At 36.2% G+C, this 14,012-nt stretch overlaps 1 long non-coding RNA gene across 5 annotated transcripts in view; it reads right to left on the bottom strand.

Annotated features, from left to right (window-relative positions):
- Positions 1–14,012, bottom strand: part of LOC132694047 (uncharacterized) — a 166,148-nt gene that overhangs the window by 145,693 nt on the left and 6,443 nt on the right. Inside the window, exons 4-5 of one of the 5 annotated variants that reach the window (XR_009617131.2) lie at positions 5,751–5,840; positions 3,156–3,492 (exon numbers count right to left, since the gene is read on the bottom strand). The exons of 3 other annotated variants lie outside the window; for them this stretch is intronic. This is a non-coding gene — a long non-coding RNA (uncharacterized LOC132694047). Of the gene's footprint in view, positions 1–3,155; positions 3,493–5,750; positions 5,841–14,012 lie in introns of those variants that run through there. One more of the 5 variants, XR_009617134.2, reaches the window with a different exon arrangement.

The raw sequence follows: 14,012 nt of genomic DNA, 5'->3' as shown, positions 1-14,012 counted from the left end.
ACCAACTGAGCCACCCAGGTGCCCCAGGAATGAATTAATTTTTTAAAAATCCTGCTATAATTTCTAACACAATAAATATCAACAAATTTAATCCATATAAACAAAAGCTCTTTGGAATTTTCCATAATTTTTTAACATTAAACATTTAAGAACTGCTGCTCTTGACAGCTGCCCAGGGCAGCCTTCTTAGGACTGTTAGGAAACAGAGGTTAAGGAATGGATAGCTCCCCTGTTTAAGTGGCTGTGTGTTTTGGTTCAGAAATTGTTCAAATCTGTCTTGGGCCAAAGTAGAAGAGAATCTAAGGTCAGATGAAGTTAGGATTACCTGCATCCCCTGGTTTATTGATGTCTATTCCAAACTTTAGCTTTATTTTGTCAGAGTTCTGATATCCTCACCTCAACGTAGCCTCTCAAGGACAGACTGGCAATACAACTAGATTAATAGAACTCCTAGGTCTGTTCTTACGAATCATACCCTTCCTAGTTAAGAAAATGACAATTATCTTCACCATTGTTAGGTAATCACGTGGTCTAAGCTCATAATCTATATCATCCACTAGGATGCAAGTGGAGAATGTGGGCTGCAAGAAACTGGGGTGCTTATTTTGCTTTAGAGGAGGAGAAACTGGTGAAATATGGGATAGATATAGAAAATGAAGAGAAGCTTCAGTTTTATGATCTTGGTGGTGGGGAGGAGACCCAAGAAGAGATTGGATAATGTTTACAGGGCTTTAGGAATGAGATTTCATAAACAACCCTAAATTTAGTTTCCTGTATGCAAGAGTTTCCTTGATATAAGTTGGATTAGACCTTGGGGATTGCTTCAATTTGATGAATGAGCATCTGTTTAAATGGTTTGTAGATGGTTTAAACGGTTTGTACATGGCTAAAGTACAGTGAAAGAGATGAAACACTAGGAAAATGGAAAATATAGTTTATGTGGAAGGGAAGGTTCCATTATAAAATGGAAGGTTATATCATTGCTATTGGGGGAATTCAGTAATGAAAAGGAAAAATGATCTAATTATTTGTCTTGATAGTAGGCAATGGTACTGTCAATTAGGAAATTGTCAATAGGAATTTGTCAATTAGGAAATAAGTCAATAAAGGAAAAAGTAAATGTTGACCTAACAGGCAAAAAGACACTGACAAAAACAGGATAGAAATGGGAAAGAGGGTCTAATCTTTCATGAGAACAGACCAAATTAGGGTTGAGTTGTAGCAAATTTCCAGGTGTAAAAAGCACTCTAAGTGCAGACTCTGTGGTGGTCACTGGCCTATTTTCTCTCAGATTCATCATTCCCAGGCTCTCCCTTGCTCTACACTCTGAATCACAGGATATGACCAGGTTAAACCATATTTCCCAGTATCCGTTTGCCAACTGGTCACTAGTTAGTTTCAGCAAATAGAAGGTAGTAGTGGGAGATCAGAAAGGAAAATGAGGGAGAAGCATCTTACCACTAGGAAAAAGGCACAGGAAACCATCATATACAACAACACTTGTCACTTGGAAGGCTGCCAGTTTTGAGTGGACTCAGAAAAAGATAGTTCCTGAGTACAATTACTCTTCATTTATGGACCTGAGAAACTAAAAGAAACAAGTTATCTGCCTCCAACATACCCAACATTCAATGCTGGCACAGATTTAGTATAATAGTTATAAACATTACAGTTCAAAAAGGGGGGAAATGAAAGGTAAAAAGAAGTCCTTGGTCCATAACATTTTGAAATACAACTAGGTAAATGTTGGGAATTCCTTGATTAGGTTCTTTGTCTTTGGGATAATCCTCCATGGCTCTGGATTCTGCCCTCTGGGTTCAGCCCTCTGAGTCATCTTTCCTTTTTTATGGAAGGTAGCATGTTTACACATGAGTAGGTTTATCAGCCTATTTCCTGCCAGTAAAATTTGGGGGGGGGGGGTCTGGCAGCCTCCTTTTGTTTTATAATTCTGTCTTTCTCATTCCAAACTGGCATTGTTTTTGCTGAAATAAGTTCCTCAAGAACTTGATGGGTCTTCATGTATTTCAGTGAGGTTTACTCCATTAGACAAAGACCACACAAGCTATAGTTTGTTTCAAAATAACCTCATCTCTATCTTTGGCTCCTGCTGAGAGCCTAGGGCTGAGAAATAGCATCTTTAAACTTCTTAGAGGCCAAGAGGTTTGATTGAGAAGATGTGAGGCACACCCTTCTACTGAAAAAGCCCTTTGTGTGATTAAAGACCTTGTCCTTTGATCTCTTTCAGGTTTTAACAAAAGGTGGTGGACTTATTCCCTGGGAATTTTCTCTAGAGTAAGCTTTTTTTTTTTTTTTTTTTTTTTAAGTTTATTTATTTGAGAGAGACAGAGACAGTGTGAATAGGGGAGGAGTAGAGACAGAGGGAGGGAGGGAGGGAGGGGGAGAGGGAGAGGGAGAGGGAGAGGGAGAGGGAGAGGGAGAGGGAGAGGGAGAGGGAGAGGGAGAGAGAGAGAGAGAGAGAGAGAATCCCAAGCAGGCTCCCCACTGCCTGCATGCAGCCTGACATGGGGCTTGAACCCATGAAACCATGAGATCATGACCTGAACTGAAACCTGGATGCTTAACCAACTGAGCCACCCAGGCATCCCTAGAACAAGCTTTCCTGATAGTGTTCAGAATCCATTTCCTAGTGTTAATATTTTTACCATCTGGGGAGGATGAAGATTTTCAAAATCATCAAGTCCTGATCCCTTTTTGTTTCATAGTTCTTCCCTAAACTGTCTCTCTTTTCTTGAATTTTACTCTTACGTAGCAACAATAAACCAGTAGTCACCTTCAACACTTTGCTTGGAAATCTCCATAACTGTAAAACCAAATTCATCATTTACAGTTCTGCTTTCAACATAACGGCAGGAGGTAATTTTACTAAGTTGTCTGCAACTAGGATTCCCTTTCCTCTAGTTTCCAATAACATGTTCCTCATTTCCTTCTGAGTTCTCAATGTTCATGTCCTCATTTTCATATTTCTACTGATAATCTGTTCATGCTTTATCATGCTTTTCAACATTCTTCCAGCCTCCACCCACTGCTCAGTTCCTATACCATGGACATATTTTTAGGTATTTGTTACAAGAGCACCCCACTTCTAGATACCAAAATCTGTGTATTTTATATTTATGTGCAACAAATCCCATAAATTTAGCAGCTTAAAACAATACACTTTATTATCTCTGTTTCTGTGTGGGTTAAGAGCCCAGGCACACCTTAGTTGGGGTTTCCACTTTTGGGTCTCTCATGGTTACACAGAATGTTTTTGGGTGGACTCTGTTCCCATTTGGAGGCTCAAGCAAAGAAGAATCTGCTTCCAGATTCTCTGAGATTTTTGGCAGAATCCATTTCCTTGCAGCTGTAGGACTCGGGGCTGTAGATGTTTTTTGCTGGCTGCCATCCAGAGGCTGTTTTCAGTTTCTAGAGGCCACCTGAGTTTCTTGCCACATGGTCCTCTCCATAGGCAGTTCACAACACAGCAGCTTGCTTCATCAAAGCCAGCAGGAAAATGAGAAAGAACAATTCTGCTACCAAGATGGATTCTTACATAATGTAACATAATGATGAGAGTGATGTATCCCACCACATCTATGATATTATAATATAATATAATTATGGGAATAATATCCTATTACCTTTGCCAAATTATATTGGTTCAAAGCAATTTACAGGCTCCATCTTATGAAAATTAATAAAGGGAAACCTCACTAAAGTGGACTTGGGATAATAGAAGGAAAAGCTGGAATGGGAAGCCATACCACTTAGTGTCAATTATAGGAAGAATTGTCAATTACAGATCCCTGAAACAAGCATTCTCAACAGGCAAGAATCATTAATCACAGGCCCCAAGAGGGAAAGATGTACATTGCATCTGCTACAAGAAACTAACTACCCCTGTAACCCTGCCAATGAGAAACTGCCACTACCCTAGACTCGTGCTTTTCTCCAATGGATTTTTGTTCAAAAACAAACCCTCCCAATGTCCTCCTTTTCCATAAAATAACATTCTTTGCCTTTGTTAGACAATCAATAGTTTTGCTATAACTTGCTGGTCCTGAATTGCAATTCTGTTTTTCCAAAATAAATCCATTTTTGGCTGGCAAAATACCTTTTATTTTTCAGGTTTACAACCTATATTTAGGGGTAGGAGCTTAAAGAAGGACATTAATATTGGAAGACAGAGACCACTGGGAGCTACCTTAGGGTCTGTCTGCCACACACACATAATTTCTCAGGACCATTTTTAATGATGCAATGCTAAAACTTCATTGAAAAGAGCACACAAAGGAATTCCGAGATGCAGTATCTCTCCTCCATAAAAGCAGAACTTGCCCTGGATATTAGATTGGGCTAGGCTGGTAAGTGGAGCTCAATTAGTTTCTGTTGTAGACAGAGCATTTTATCAAGTATGAACCTGGCAGATCTTGACAGCTCAGAAAGAGCAACAGAAGTAATTGAATATAAAGGGGAAAACTGTTAAAGAACATTTATCACAAAAAAAAAAAAAAACTAGTTTCTTCAGTTATCTCTTCCATGGTGTCTGTCACCTCAAGTGGTAGCCACCACTCATTCTACTTTGCTAGAATGACTATCATTCACTTTACTTTGGTCATTTGTCAAATCATAAAGATGAAATCAGATGATTGTCAGGTCACATGTTGGCTAGGGATGGAATTACAAAGAAAGGAAAATCATGACACTTGGGGAAATAGTTATGAGGAAGGAAAACCAATGGAGGACTTAAGAAAAGGACTTGAGTCAGAGTCATCTGACACCATGGCTAGCACACTGAATTTTTAAAATTCTCACATAAAACTTCTAAAATGGTTACCTTAAGATTATACTGGCTAAATAGGGTTGTTTCCTTTACTTAAAATTGGGTTAGTGTTCTTTGAAGTCTAAAGAAATAGGGCTACCATTGGTTGAATGTATTGTATGTACAGGCCACAATTTCACAACATTTTTATGGGATAGATGCTATTTTCAATCCTTTCTCCTAAGTATGGGGAAGTTGTTCATCTCAGTTAGGATGTTGAGTAACTGGCCCAAGGTCACACAACAAGTAAATGAGATAGCCAAGATGCCAGAGCATACCTGCTGACTCTAAAGTTAAAGCCTTTAGCCACTGCATTACAGTGTTGCCTCAGGCTTCAAGATAGAGGAATCTCAAAAAAGTTTTTAATCTTCAAAAATAATTTAAGTTTTTCCGTACCTCATTTTAGTCTATCTTAAACTAGTGAACTTAAAATTTGTTTTTCTTCTGGAAGATGCAAACTAATCTGTAGTGACAGAAAGCACATCAGTGGTTACTGGAGGATGGGAGAGGGTTGGGAGGGCCAGGAGACAGGAAGAAGGAAATACAAAGTGGCACAAAAAACTTTTAGGAATGATAAATATGTTCACTATTTTGAACTATGGTAGCGATAGTTCACAGTTGAATACATGTCAAAACTTACCAAATCATACTTTAAATTGTACAGTTTATTGCGTGTCAGTTATTCTTAATATTACAGATGAGGAAATAGATATCAAGAAGTTAAAGTCCCTTGTCCAAGATTAGCCAGAGAGGCGGTAGTAGAGACAGGATAAAATACAGTTTTAAAAATTCTTGAAAAAGTACTGTTTTTCCCTCTCAGTTTGATAATTTATCCCTACATGGTTTCAAAAAGGGCTTGAAGAGACATAAAATATGAAATATATATTATAGGAAGAAGATTGTATTTAAGAACTCTCAGTTAACTTACATATCTCAGTTGAGCACTGGAAATCCATGGTGAATTCATTTAATGAAAAAGTTTAATGTATCTCATTAGAAGTTTGTCATCACGAGCAATCTGAGAAATATATATTTTTAGGAATTTTATAATTATGTGACCAGCAGGGGGCAACTAAATACTTCAGAAACAGCATCATATATAGGAAAACAAATTAAAATTGGAGACTATGAACATTCTCAGTTGTACAGAATTTAATTCTTTTTAAAATGATAAGTAACACCTAGCCATACATTCTCACAATATTGCATTTGTGAAGACAATTAGAACACTCCCCTAAGTAAAATCTATATACTAAGGCCTATATGTGGCAGATTGTTTTGGTTGTTTTTTCAGTCTACAAGGTTCTTTGCAAAAATCTATGAATTTTATAACCATTGAGTTTTTTTTTAACTTTGTGTTATATAATATATAATACACATTGACATACATCTGTAGGTTATTCTAGGATTCTGAGATTTCACTTGATATTCTAAGATCAAAGTAATTAAGATTTGCATAGAATCTCATTTTTAACCTAAAATTTAATAAAGTATCATTTCCTAACCTTCTTTTAAGACTAATTTTTAGGTTGTTATATTAGTCATGGTTCTCCATTGAAACAGAACCAACTGTGTTAGAAGAGACCTATATGGTCAAATAATCCAAACTTCCTCCAGACAAAACTACAATAACTGGCACAACTAGTTTAAATTTAAACTAAATTTAAATAAATTGAATTAAATATGTCTAGTAGTGGTGGAGTTCTGCCAGAGCTCCTGTGTGGAGTTGGGAAGTACTATAGGATAAAGGTTAAGCATGAATTCAGGGGTCAGATTATCCAGGTTCACATAACGCCTTCTCTACTTACTTTCTGTGTAACATTGGATGAGTTACTTAAATTTGCTAATCCTCCATTTCCTCACCTATACAAAAAGGACAGTAATAATAGCTATTCATAGTACAAATTGCTAGTGTAAATCAATATTCAGTTCTCTTTTTCTTCTGGGCACTCAGTAGAATGACTGTCATTTCTCAGCACCCCTGCAACTGGATGGGCACATGTGATTCTGTCTGTTCAATGAAATACTGTGCAATTGACACGTGTCAGTTTCTAGATGAGGCCATGAAAGGTCAATATGAAATTTTTTAGTGTTTATTCTCCTACTGGGACAATCATGGAAAAAGACTCATATTAAGATGGTGGCACCACAAGGTTAAAGAGCCTAGATTATTATGTCATCACATAGAAGACATGAGCCAGAGCCAACCTGGAGCCAGAGCCAACATTTTGGAATTAGACATAAATCTCTGTTCAGTTAAATCATTGACTTTTTTTTCCAGCTGCAGAATAACCTAGACTATTCTGTTCTGTCAGAGTTGTTCTGATGATTCAATCATAGTATGAGAATTGCTTGTCTGATAAACAATAAGAACTCAAATATTGTAATTATTATGTTGAATCAATCATTGATATTGAATCAACGAATATAAAGCATTACTTTGTTGTTGATTATTATAATGATTCAAAACTCAGTCAAATTAGAGTACCAGGTAACTTTTGTTTAAAGTATTCTAACTCTTTGAACTTCTCCTTGGAACATTGCCTAACACACAGTAGGCATTCAGCAATAAATGAACAAATTCTTGTTTTGCTGATTATCTGATAATTGCTATCATTTTTTTCTGAGATCTTTTATTCTCTTGTTAGACTGGCAAGATTCCATTTTCCATTTTTTTTTATTAGACCTAGCTTCTCAATAACTGTTCTATCAATAACGGGGCTTAGCCAGTGACAGCTCCTTATATATCTTACTCTCTTCTGAATTCAGAAACAATTGATAGGGTGTCAGATAAAGATGAAAACCACCTTCTTACTGATAAAGCTGCTTAGACAAAGGACTTCAATGTACAGCCACAATGAAGCTTTTCAATACTTTTCCCCAGGTCCAAATGGGAGATGGCATAATAAAAGGAAAATGTGGGTCTTCAGGACAGATAAACTTGGACAGAATCAGTGCTCCACACTCAGTAAGGTCAAATGTAGAAAGAATGAGGGTTAGGATTCAGGCCTGCCTGTAAAAGCAAGCCCAGGCTCTGATCCATGTGTATTTAGTTTATTACACAGAATGAGAAACAGGACAGAACATCATCTGTTGTGGGTAGGTAGATTGAAAAATATGGCAAGAAAGGGGCTAGGTCTTATTTTCTTCTTCTTAAATCACCAATTAAATAAAATAGCTCTTTCTACTTAGGGAAAATAGCAGAAATAAAAATGGAAGGTACACTTCCCTAAAGTTCTGAAAGTAGCATATTTCTAATTTAAGATCCAGGTAGGAGAACACCTAAATATATAAGTATATAAATTTATAAATACATAAATGTCTAACTGAAGATTACAATAATTAGAGATTATATATATATGATTATGTTGCTCAGGAGGGAGGACTAGGCTAGAAATACATATTAGATAGACTAAAAAGAATGAGAACACAAGATCCATTTTCTCCTCTCTTTTCTAGGAAGAAGATATAGAGTGAAAAGAGAAGAGGGCTGAGTGTGAAATTTTGGAGCAATGAAGAAATAGCCGAGAGAGGGGCGCCTGGGTGGCGCAGTCGGTTAAGCGTCCGACTTCAGCTCAGGTCACGATCTCGCGGTCCATGAGTTCGAGCCCCACATTGGGCTCTGGGCTGATGGCTCAGAGCCTGGAGCCTGCTTCCGATTCTGTGTCTCCCTCTCTCTCTGCCCCTCCCCCGTTCATGCTCTGTCTCTCTCTATCTCAAAAATAAATAAACGTTAAAAAAAAAAAAATTAAAAAAAAAAAAAAAAAAAAAAAGAAATAGCCGAGAGAGAGAAACTTGCAAAGAATGAGAAAGAGTCAGAAAGGTAAGAAGAAAACTAGTATGATGACATAAAAACTAAATAATAAATAAGTGAATTTCTGCCAAAGATCAACAGAAGCATACAAAGAAGTTGCCAATTGGTGAGGACTGCTACAGTGAAAAGGCTACATGAATCTAGAGCTGAGCCCTATGAACCATGGGTAAGATGAAAAGGCAAAGGAAAATCTGCAAGCAGAGAGGTTTTAAAAAAGTAAGCAGCTAAGTTGATGCCCTGGCAGCCTCTTAATGCTGGAATGTTTAGTCTTGTGTTGATGATGATTCAGAAGCTATATGTTAAGGCTTAGTAAGAAATAGTGATTTTCTTAAAAAAAAAAAAATTCTGTTACTATGAAAGTAGTACGTGCAGGACAGAAAGTTGGAAACTATATATAAGTAAAATAGAAGAATAAAAACATCCATATTTCCCATCTATTACCACTGTTAACAGCTTATTGTATATCTTTGCATACCTTTATCCCTATATATGCGTATAAATATATATATATTTAACCAAAATAGTTTCATACTTGTGCAGTTTTACAACTTGCTTTTTAAAAATTAACAATCTCTAACCTTTCCAATAAATGAATTTTCATCTTACCTAAAACCCAAATTCAGATTTTCCCATTAGTCTCCAAGTTATCTTTTCTCTGAAGATTACTAACTAAAAGTAAGGAATTATTTATTTTTCCTTTCCTGCATAAACCATATTTTAAGGTAACCAAATAGTTCTAGGTATAAAGGCAAGCTCTATTTTACTGAAAAAAATGTCAGAATATAAAATGAATAATGGAATTAAAATTATTTTGCAATTTTTATTAAGGTTATTGACTTGTGCAAGGGTTTACAAGTATTAAAACATGAGGTTTATAGAAGGGGAACTGGGTATATGCATAGTATCAAAGTAATACGAAACAAATTACTTCCCAGTCACAAGTTTATAAAGTAGAAATGAGACTGCCATATCATTAATTCAATTATCAGTCTGAGCATCAATAACTATGAATCAATCAAATAGCATGAAAGATGCTGTAAAAACAATATACTACATCACCTATAAATATTCTAGCCCCAAATGTTTAATTTGAATCCATCAAATCTCTACATCTGATATCTTTAAAACATTTCAAAAAGCGATTTTTACATCTACTGAATATCATAAACAAGATATCCTGGATATTCTATTGAATATCAGAAACATTGTGAGGGTAGAAGAATAAGGAAATGCATGTATTCCTGTATTGTGCTTAAAGATAATTTTTTTTTTACTATGATTCGTAGTAAACCGAATTATAGTAAACTTAAGAAATAAGTTTGGCAAGAGGGGATTGGCTTAGAGTGTGGACTCCATGTACTGCAACACTCTAAAGGCTGTTTGAAGTCTTACTTGAATGGAAAACAAAACTCTGAAGTTGAGTCTATCTCCTGATTGCTGTAGAAGAAGCTTTCATTCTTACATCACATGTGAGACTGATACCTAAATTGGGGAATGTACAGATTCTTAGATAAATCTACTTCCGTAGCCTGAGGTTATGCCCATCTATGTATATTCTATAATTCTCAGAATTAGGCCAGCTGCCACAAAGCCTTGGTATCAACGTAAGGTTGGTAGAGTATACAGTCTGTGTGTAATTGTTTTTACCACTGAGTAAAGTGAAAATACAGTTAGTAAAATTGTGTACAATGTAATATTCCCCAAAGATAGTAATCATAATAATTCATGTTTCTTGAGTTAGTTCTCATAACAACACTGTAAAATAAAAAAAAATTTAACTCTACAGATGAGGAAAGAGGCTGGGTGAGGTGGCAGGGCTAGTAAATGGCAGGGCTAACATTAGAACTGAGATATATCTGACTTTAGAGGTGGAGGTTAACTGCACGATACTGTACTAGTTCAGTGAGTCAAAGTTATATTGACAAGCTTTGTAACATTGATTAAATTGATTGAGATTTTTCTTTGGACTTGATAGTGATATTAACTCATAACAGTTTCTGGATTATAACTGCTAACCTAATGGGAACATCCATGCATAAAATGAAAGCACTTAGTTCTTGTCAAATATTAGCACTGAAGAAATAAAACATTAACAGAATACTTTCAACTCCCCCCCCCCCCCCCCCCCCCCCCCCCCCCAGAAAACAGTCAGTGCTAGTCAGGCAAAGCTTAAACTTTCACTTGACTTTTTGTTGCTACTTTTTATGAATTTGACAGTTGTGCATTTGGAATCTGTTCAAATTCTATTTGTAGCTGAATCATGTGAATGCCAAGGAGATCAGTACATCTGCTTCTTAGCATCTCTAATCTGTATTTGCAGAAGGCTTTATATAAATTTGAACATGTTAACGTGCTTAATCAGATTTATTTACCACAGTTCATATGATGTTTGGCCTTTCACCATGGCTTAACAGAGGTTTGGAGCAAATAACAGATTGCATGAGTTGCTTTTGACTTGAATACTTTTACCAAAAAATAATCATAGACACGACAAAGAGGAAATGATTACTATCTTATAGGTAGAAAATAACAAGTAGTAGGTGTAGAGTACATGCCCATGGATTTGACCTACAGGTAGAGAAAAGAAAGTGACATAATATGAAGGATTTTTTTTTTCCCTAAAGCATGGGCCCAATTATATAGCATGTGTCTCTAGATAATGAGACATTTAAAAACACCATAATCAAATATCATTATCATATCTAAAACAATTAACAATAATTCCTTGATATCAGGTAATATCCAACTAGTATTAATATTTCCCTGGTTGTCTCATTAATGTCCTTTGTAAAAGTGCTTTGAATCAGAATCTAAAAGAGGTCCACGCATTGCATTTGGTTGATATGTCGAATGAGTCTATTTTAATACATTAATAGTAACTTCCTTTTTTTTCTTGACCTTATTTTGCCATAAAGGTCATTTTCCTCCATAATTTTCCCTGTTCTTAGTTGAGATAATTGTCTTCATGGTGTACTACTTTTGTAATAACTTCAGGAAGGAGGGGTTGGGATGCAAACAATGTCAGGTCCAAGACTATTGGCTGACAGCAAAAGATAGTCAGAAGTAATCAACACCGTAGGACCACAAGCAGTGAAGTATTTGGCCATCTCTGGAAAGGAGCTGACATTTAAAAATGAAATCATAAATAGATGTATCCGAACTCCAGTCCATTTCCAGGAGGGTGTTATAGGGATTAAGGGTTAAAGGAAACCGGTGGCAGAATTGGATTGGGAGTCTGGTCTCAGCTGTCTGTGCATATAATAGCAGGCAAAAGTTAGGCTCCCATGGGAATTGACAGAAAACAACTAAGGGAAAATATCAGCAGGGCTTAGAACAGAGGGATGAACCTGACAAGAATGCATTGGACAGACATTACTGGAATATAGGATAGGTGTCTTCTTTCTTCACCTTGCCACCTTTGGGTACCAGTGTTCTGGAGGATTTAGAAAGATAATAAATACTTAGGAGATTTGACAAAAGGCATCTAGGTAACACCTGCTCTTGTTGGGAGTGGTACGTAGATTTCTTTTTTTTTTTTTTTTTTTTTTTTTTAATTTTTTTTCAACGTTTTTTATTTATTTTTGGGACAGAGAGAGACAGAGCATGAACGGGGGAGGGGCAGAGAGAGAGGGAGACACAGAATCAGAAACAGGCTCCAGGCTCCGAGCCATCAGCCCAGAGCCTGACGCGGGGCTCGAACTCACAGACCGCGAGATCGCGACCTGGCTGAAGTCGGATGCTTAACCGACCGCGCCACCCAGGCGCCCCCGTAGATTTCTACCTGATGATGTTGTGTGTATGGAACTTTCATTCCCAGCAGAGAACAACAGAAATGAGAGTTTTGAAACACTGTTAGTTTATAGGGCGAGTCTCTTGATAGCTTCCCATTCATTTCAGAAAAGAGGTGGAGTAACTTACAGATACTTAATTTTTTTTGTAACTAGGATGAGCCTTGGACCCAGTAAAAACTGATAACTTATTAAATTGAAAGAATTAATGTACAATCTAGTTCATATGAATTACTTGTGAACTGTCAGAAAGTTTATAGATGTATAATACAGGTTGGACAAAGCTAACTGGAATAATCTATACTAATATAATATAGAATCTCTCGAACATTAAAAACTATAAAGAAATGGAATTCATTTGGACATTCTGCAGTGAAATTATAGATTTGGTTTCATCAAGAAAGCATTAAAGAAGTAAGTATGTTTCAAATAATCTCATGTGGTTGAGGAAAACAAAGAGAGTAAAGCTTTGGTAAAAAAAAAAAAAAAAGTAAGTTATAATTTCTCTGCATTGTAGTTACCACAACTTTGGAAATTTAAGGAATTATGCATCCTATGCTTTTCATGTTTACATAATTGTGACAAACAGCTTTTTATACACTTTGTCTTTTTAAAAATTCTTTTTCTTATTTTAAGTAGGTCCCATGCCCAACATGGGACTTGAACTCACAACCCTGAGATCAAGAGTTGTACACTCCATTAACTGAGCCAGCCAGGCACCCCTATGCTCTCCTGAAATTGAAATGAAAATCATACTTATAGCTGGGACTGTGTAGTCCAGGTAGATATCAGAAAGAAATGGGTTCTTCTTCTTCATTTAAAAATTTATTTGGAGTTCAGGATGCCCCCTGGGCTGACTTAAACCTCAGGAGTCAATCTTTACAGCCTGAGCATAAATTTTCTAACTATTTCCAGAGATAAGTGTTAAAAGTCATAGCATGCATCTAATTTTGAATAGGCAATGTGGGTGGAAAGGGTAGGCAGAGCTTTTCAATAAGACTTAATTGCCCTTAACCTGTGAATACATAATTATATAATTTGTTATGATGAACTTTCATTTTTAGACTTCTATGGTGGGACTCATTAATTCTTCATAGATATGTGAAAAATAACTCTAATACTCTATTACTCTAAATCATGATCTCCTAAATATATGCTAATTTCTTAGTCTGATTATTAATAAATCATCTCCGCTGGTACATTATGCAAATTTGAAATAAAAATGTCATGAAGAAAAACACTTAAAATGCTACAGCAGTACAGTTATTTAAAAAGAGAATATCAATAAAATATTAATATAGTTTTGCCTATATGGATAAGAGAAAAAAATAAATGAAAATGTTTAGTGCTTTCGCTTTTTTTCAATTAAAAAATTTTTATTTATTTACAGAGAGAGAAAGAGCATGTGGGAGAGGCGCAGAGAGAGAGAGATGGGGAGAGAGAATCCCAAACAGGCTCAGTGCAGTCAGCACAGAGCAAGATGCATGGCCCTATCCCACCAACCATGAAATCATGACTTGAGCTGAAATCAAGTCAGATGCTTAACCGACTGAGCTACACAGGTGCCCCTAGTGTTTTTGCTTTTAAG

The sequence above is a fragment of the Panthera onca genome, chromosome B4 (assembly GCF_046562875.1).
Source record: "Panthera onca isolate mPanOnc1 chromosome B4, mPanOnc1 haplotype 2, whole genome shotgun sequence".
NCBI classification, from domain to species: Eukaryota; Metazoa; Chordata; class Mammalia; order Carnivora; family Felidae; genus Panthera; species Panthera onca.
Note: the sequence above shows the minus strand (reverse complement) of the source record. Positions and strands in the feature narration are given on the sequence as shown.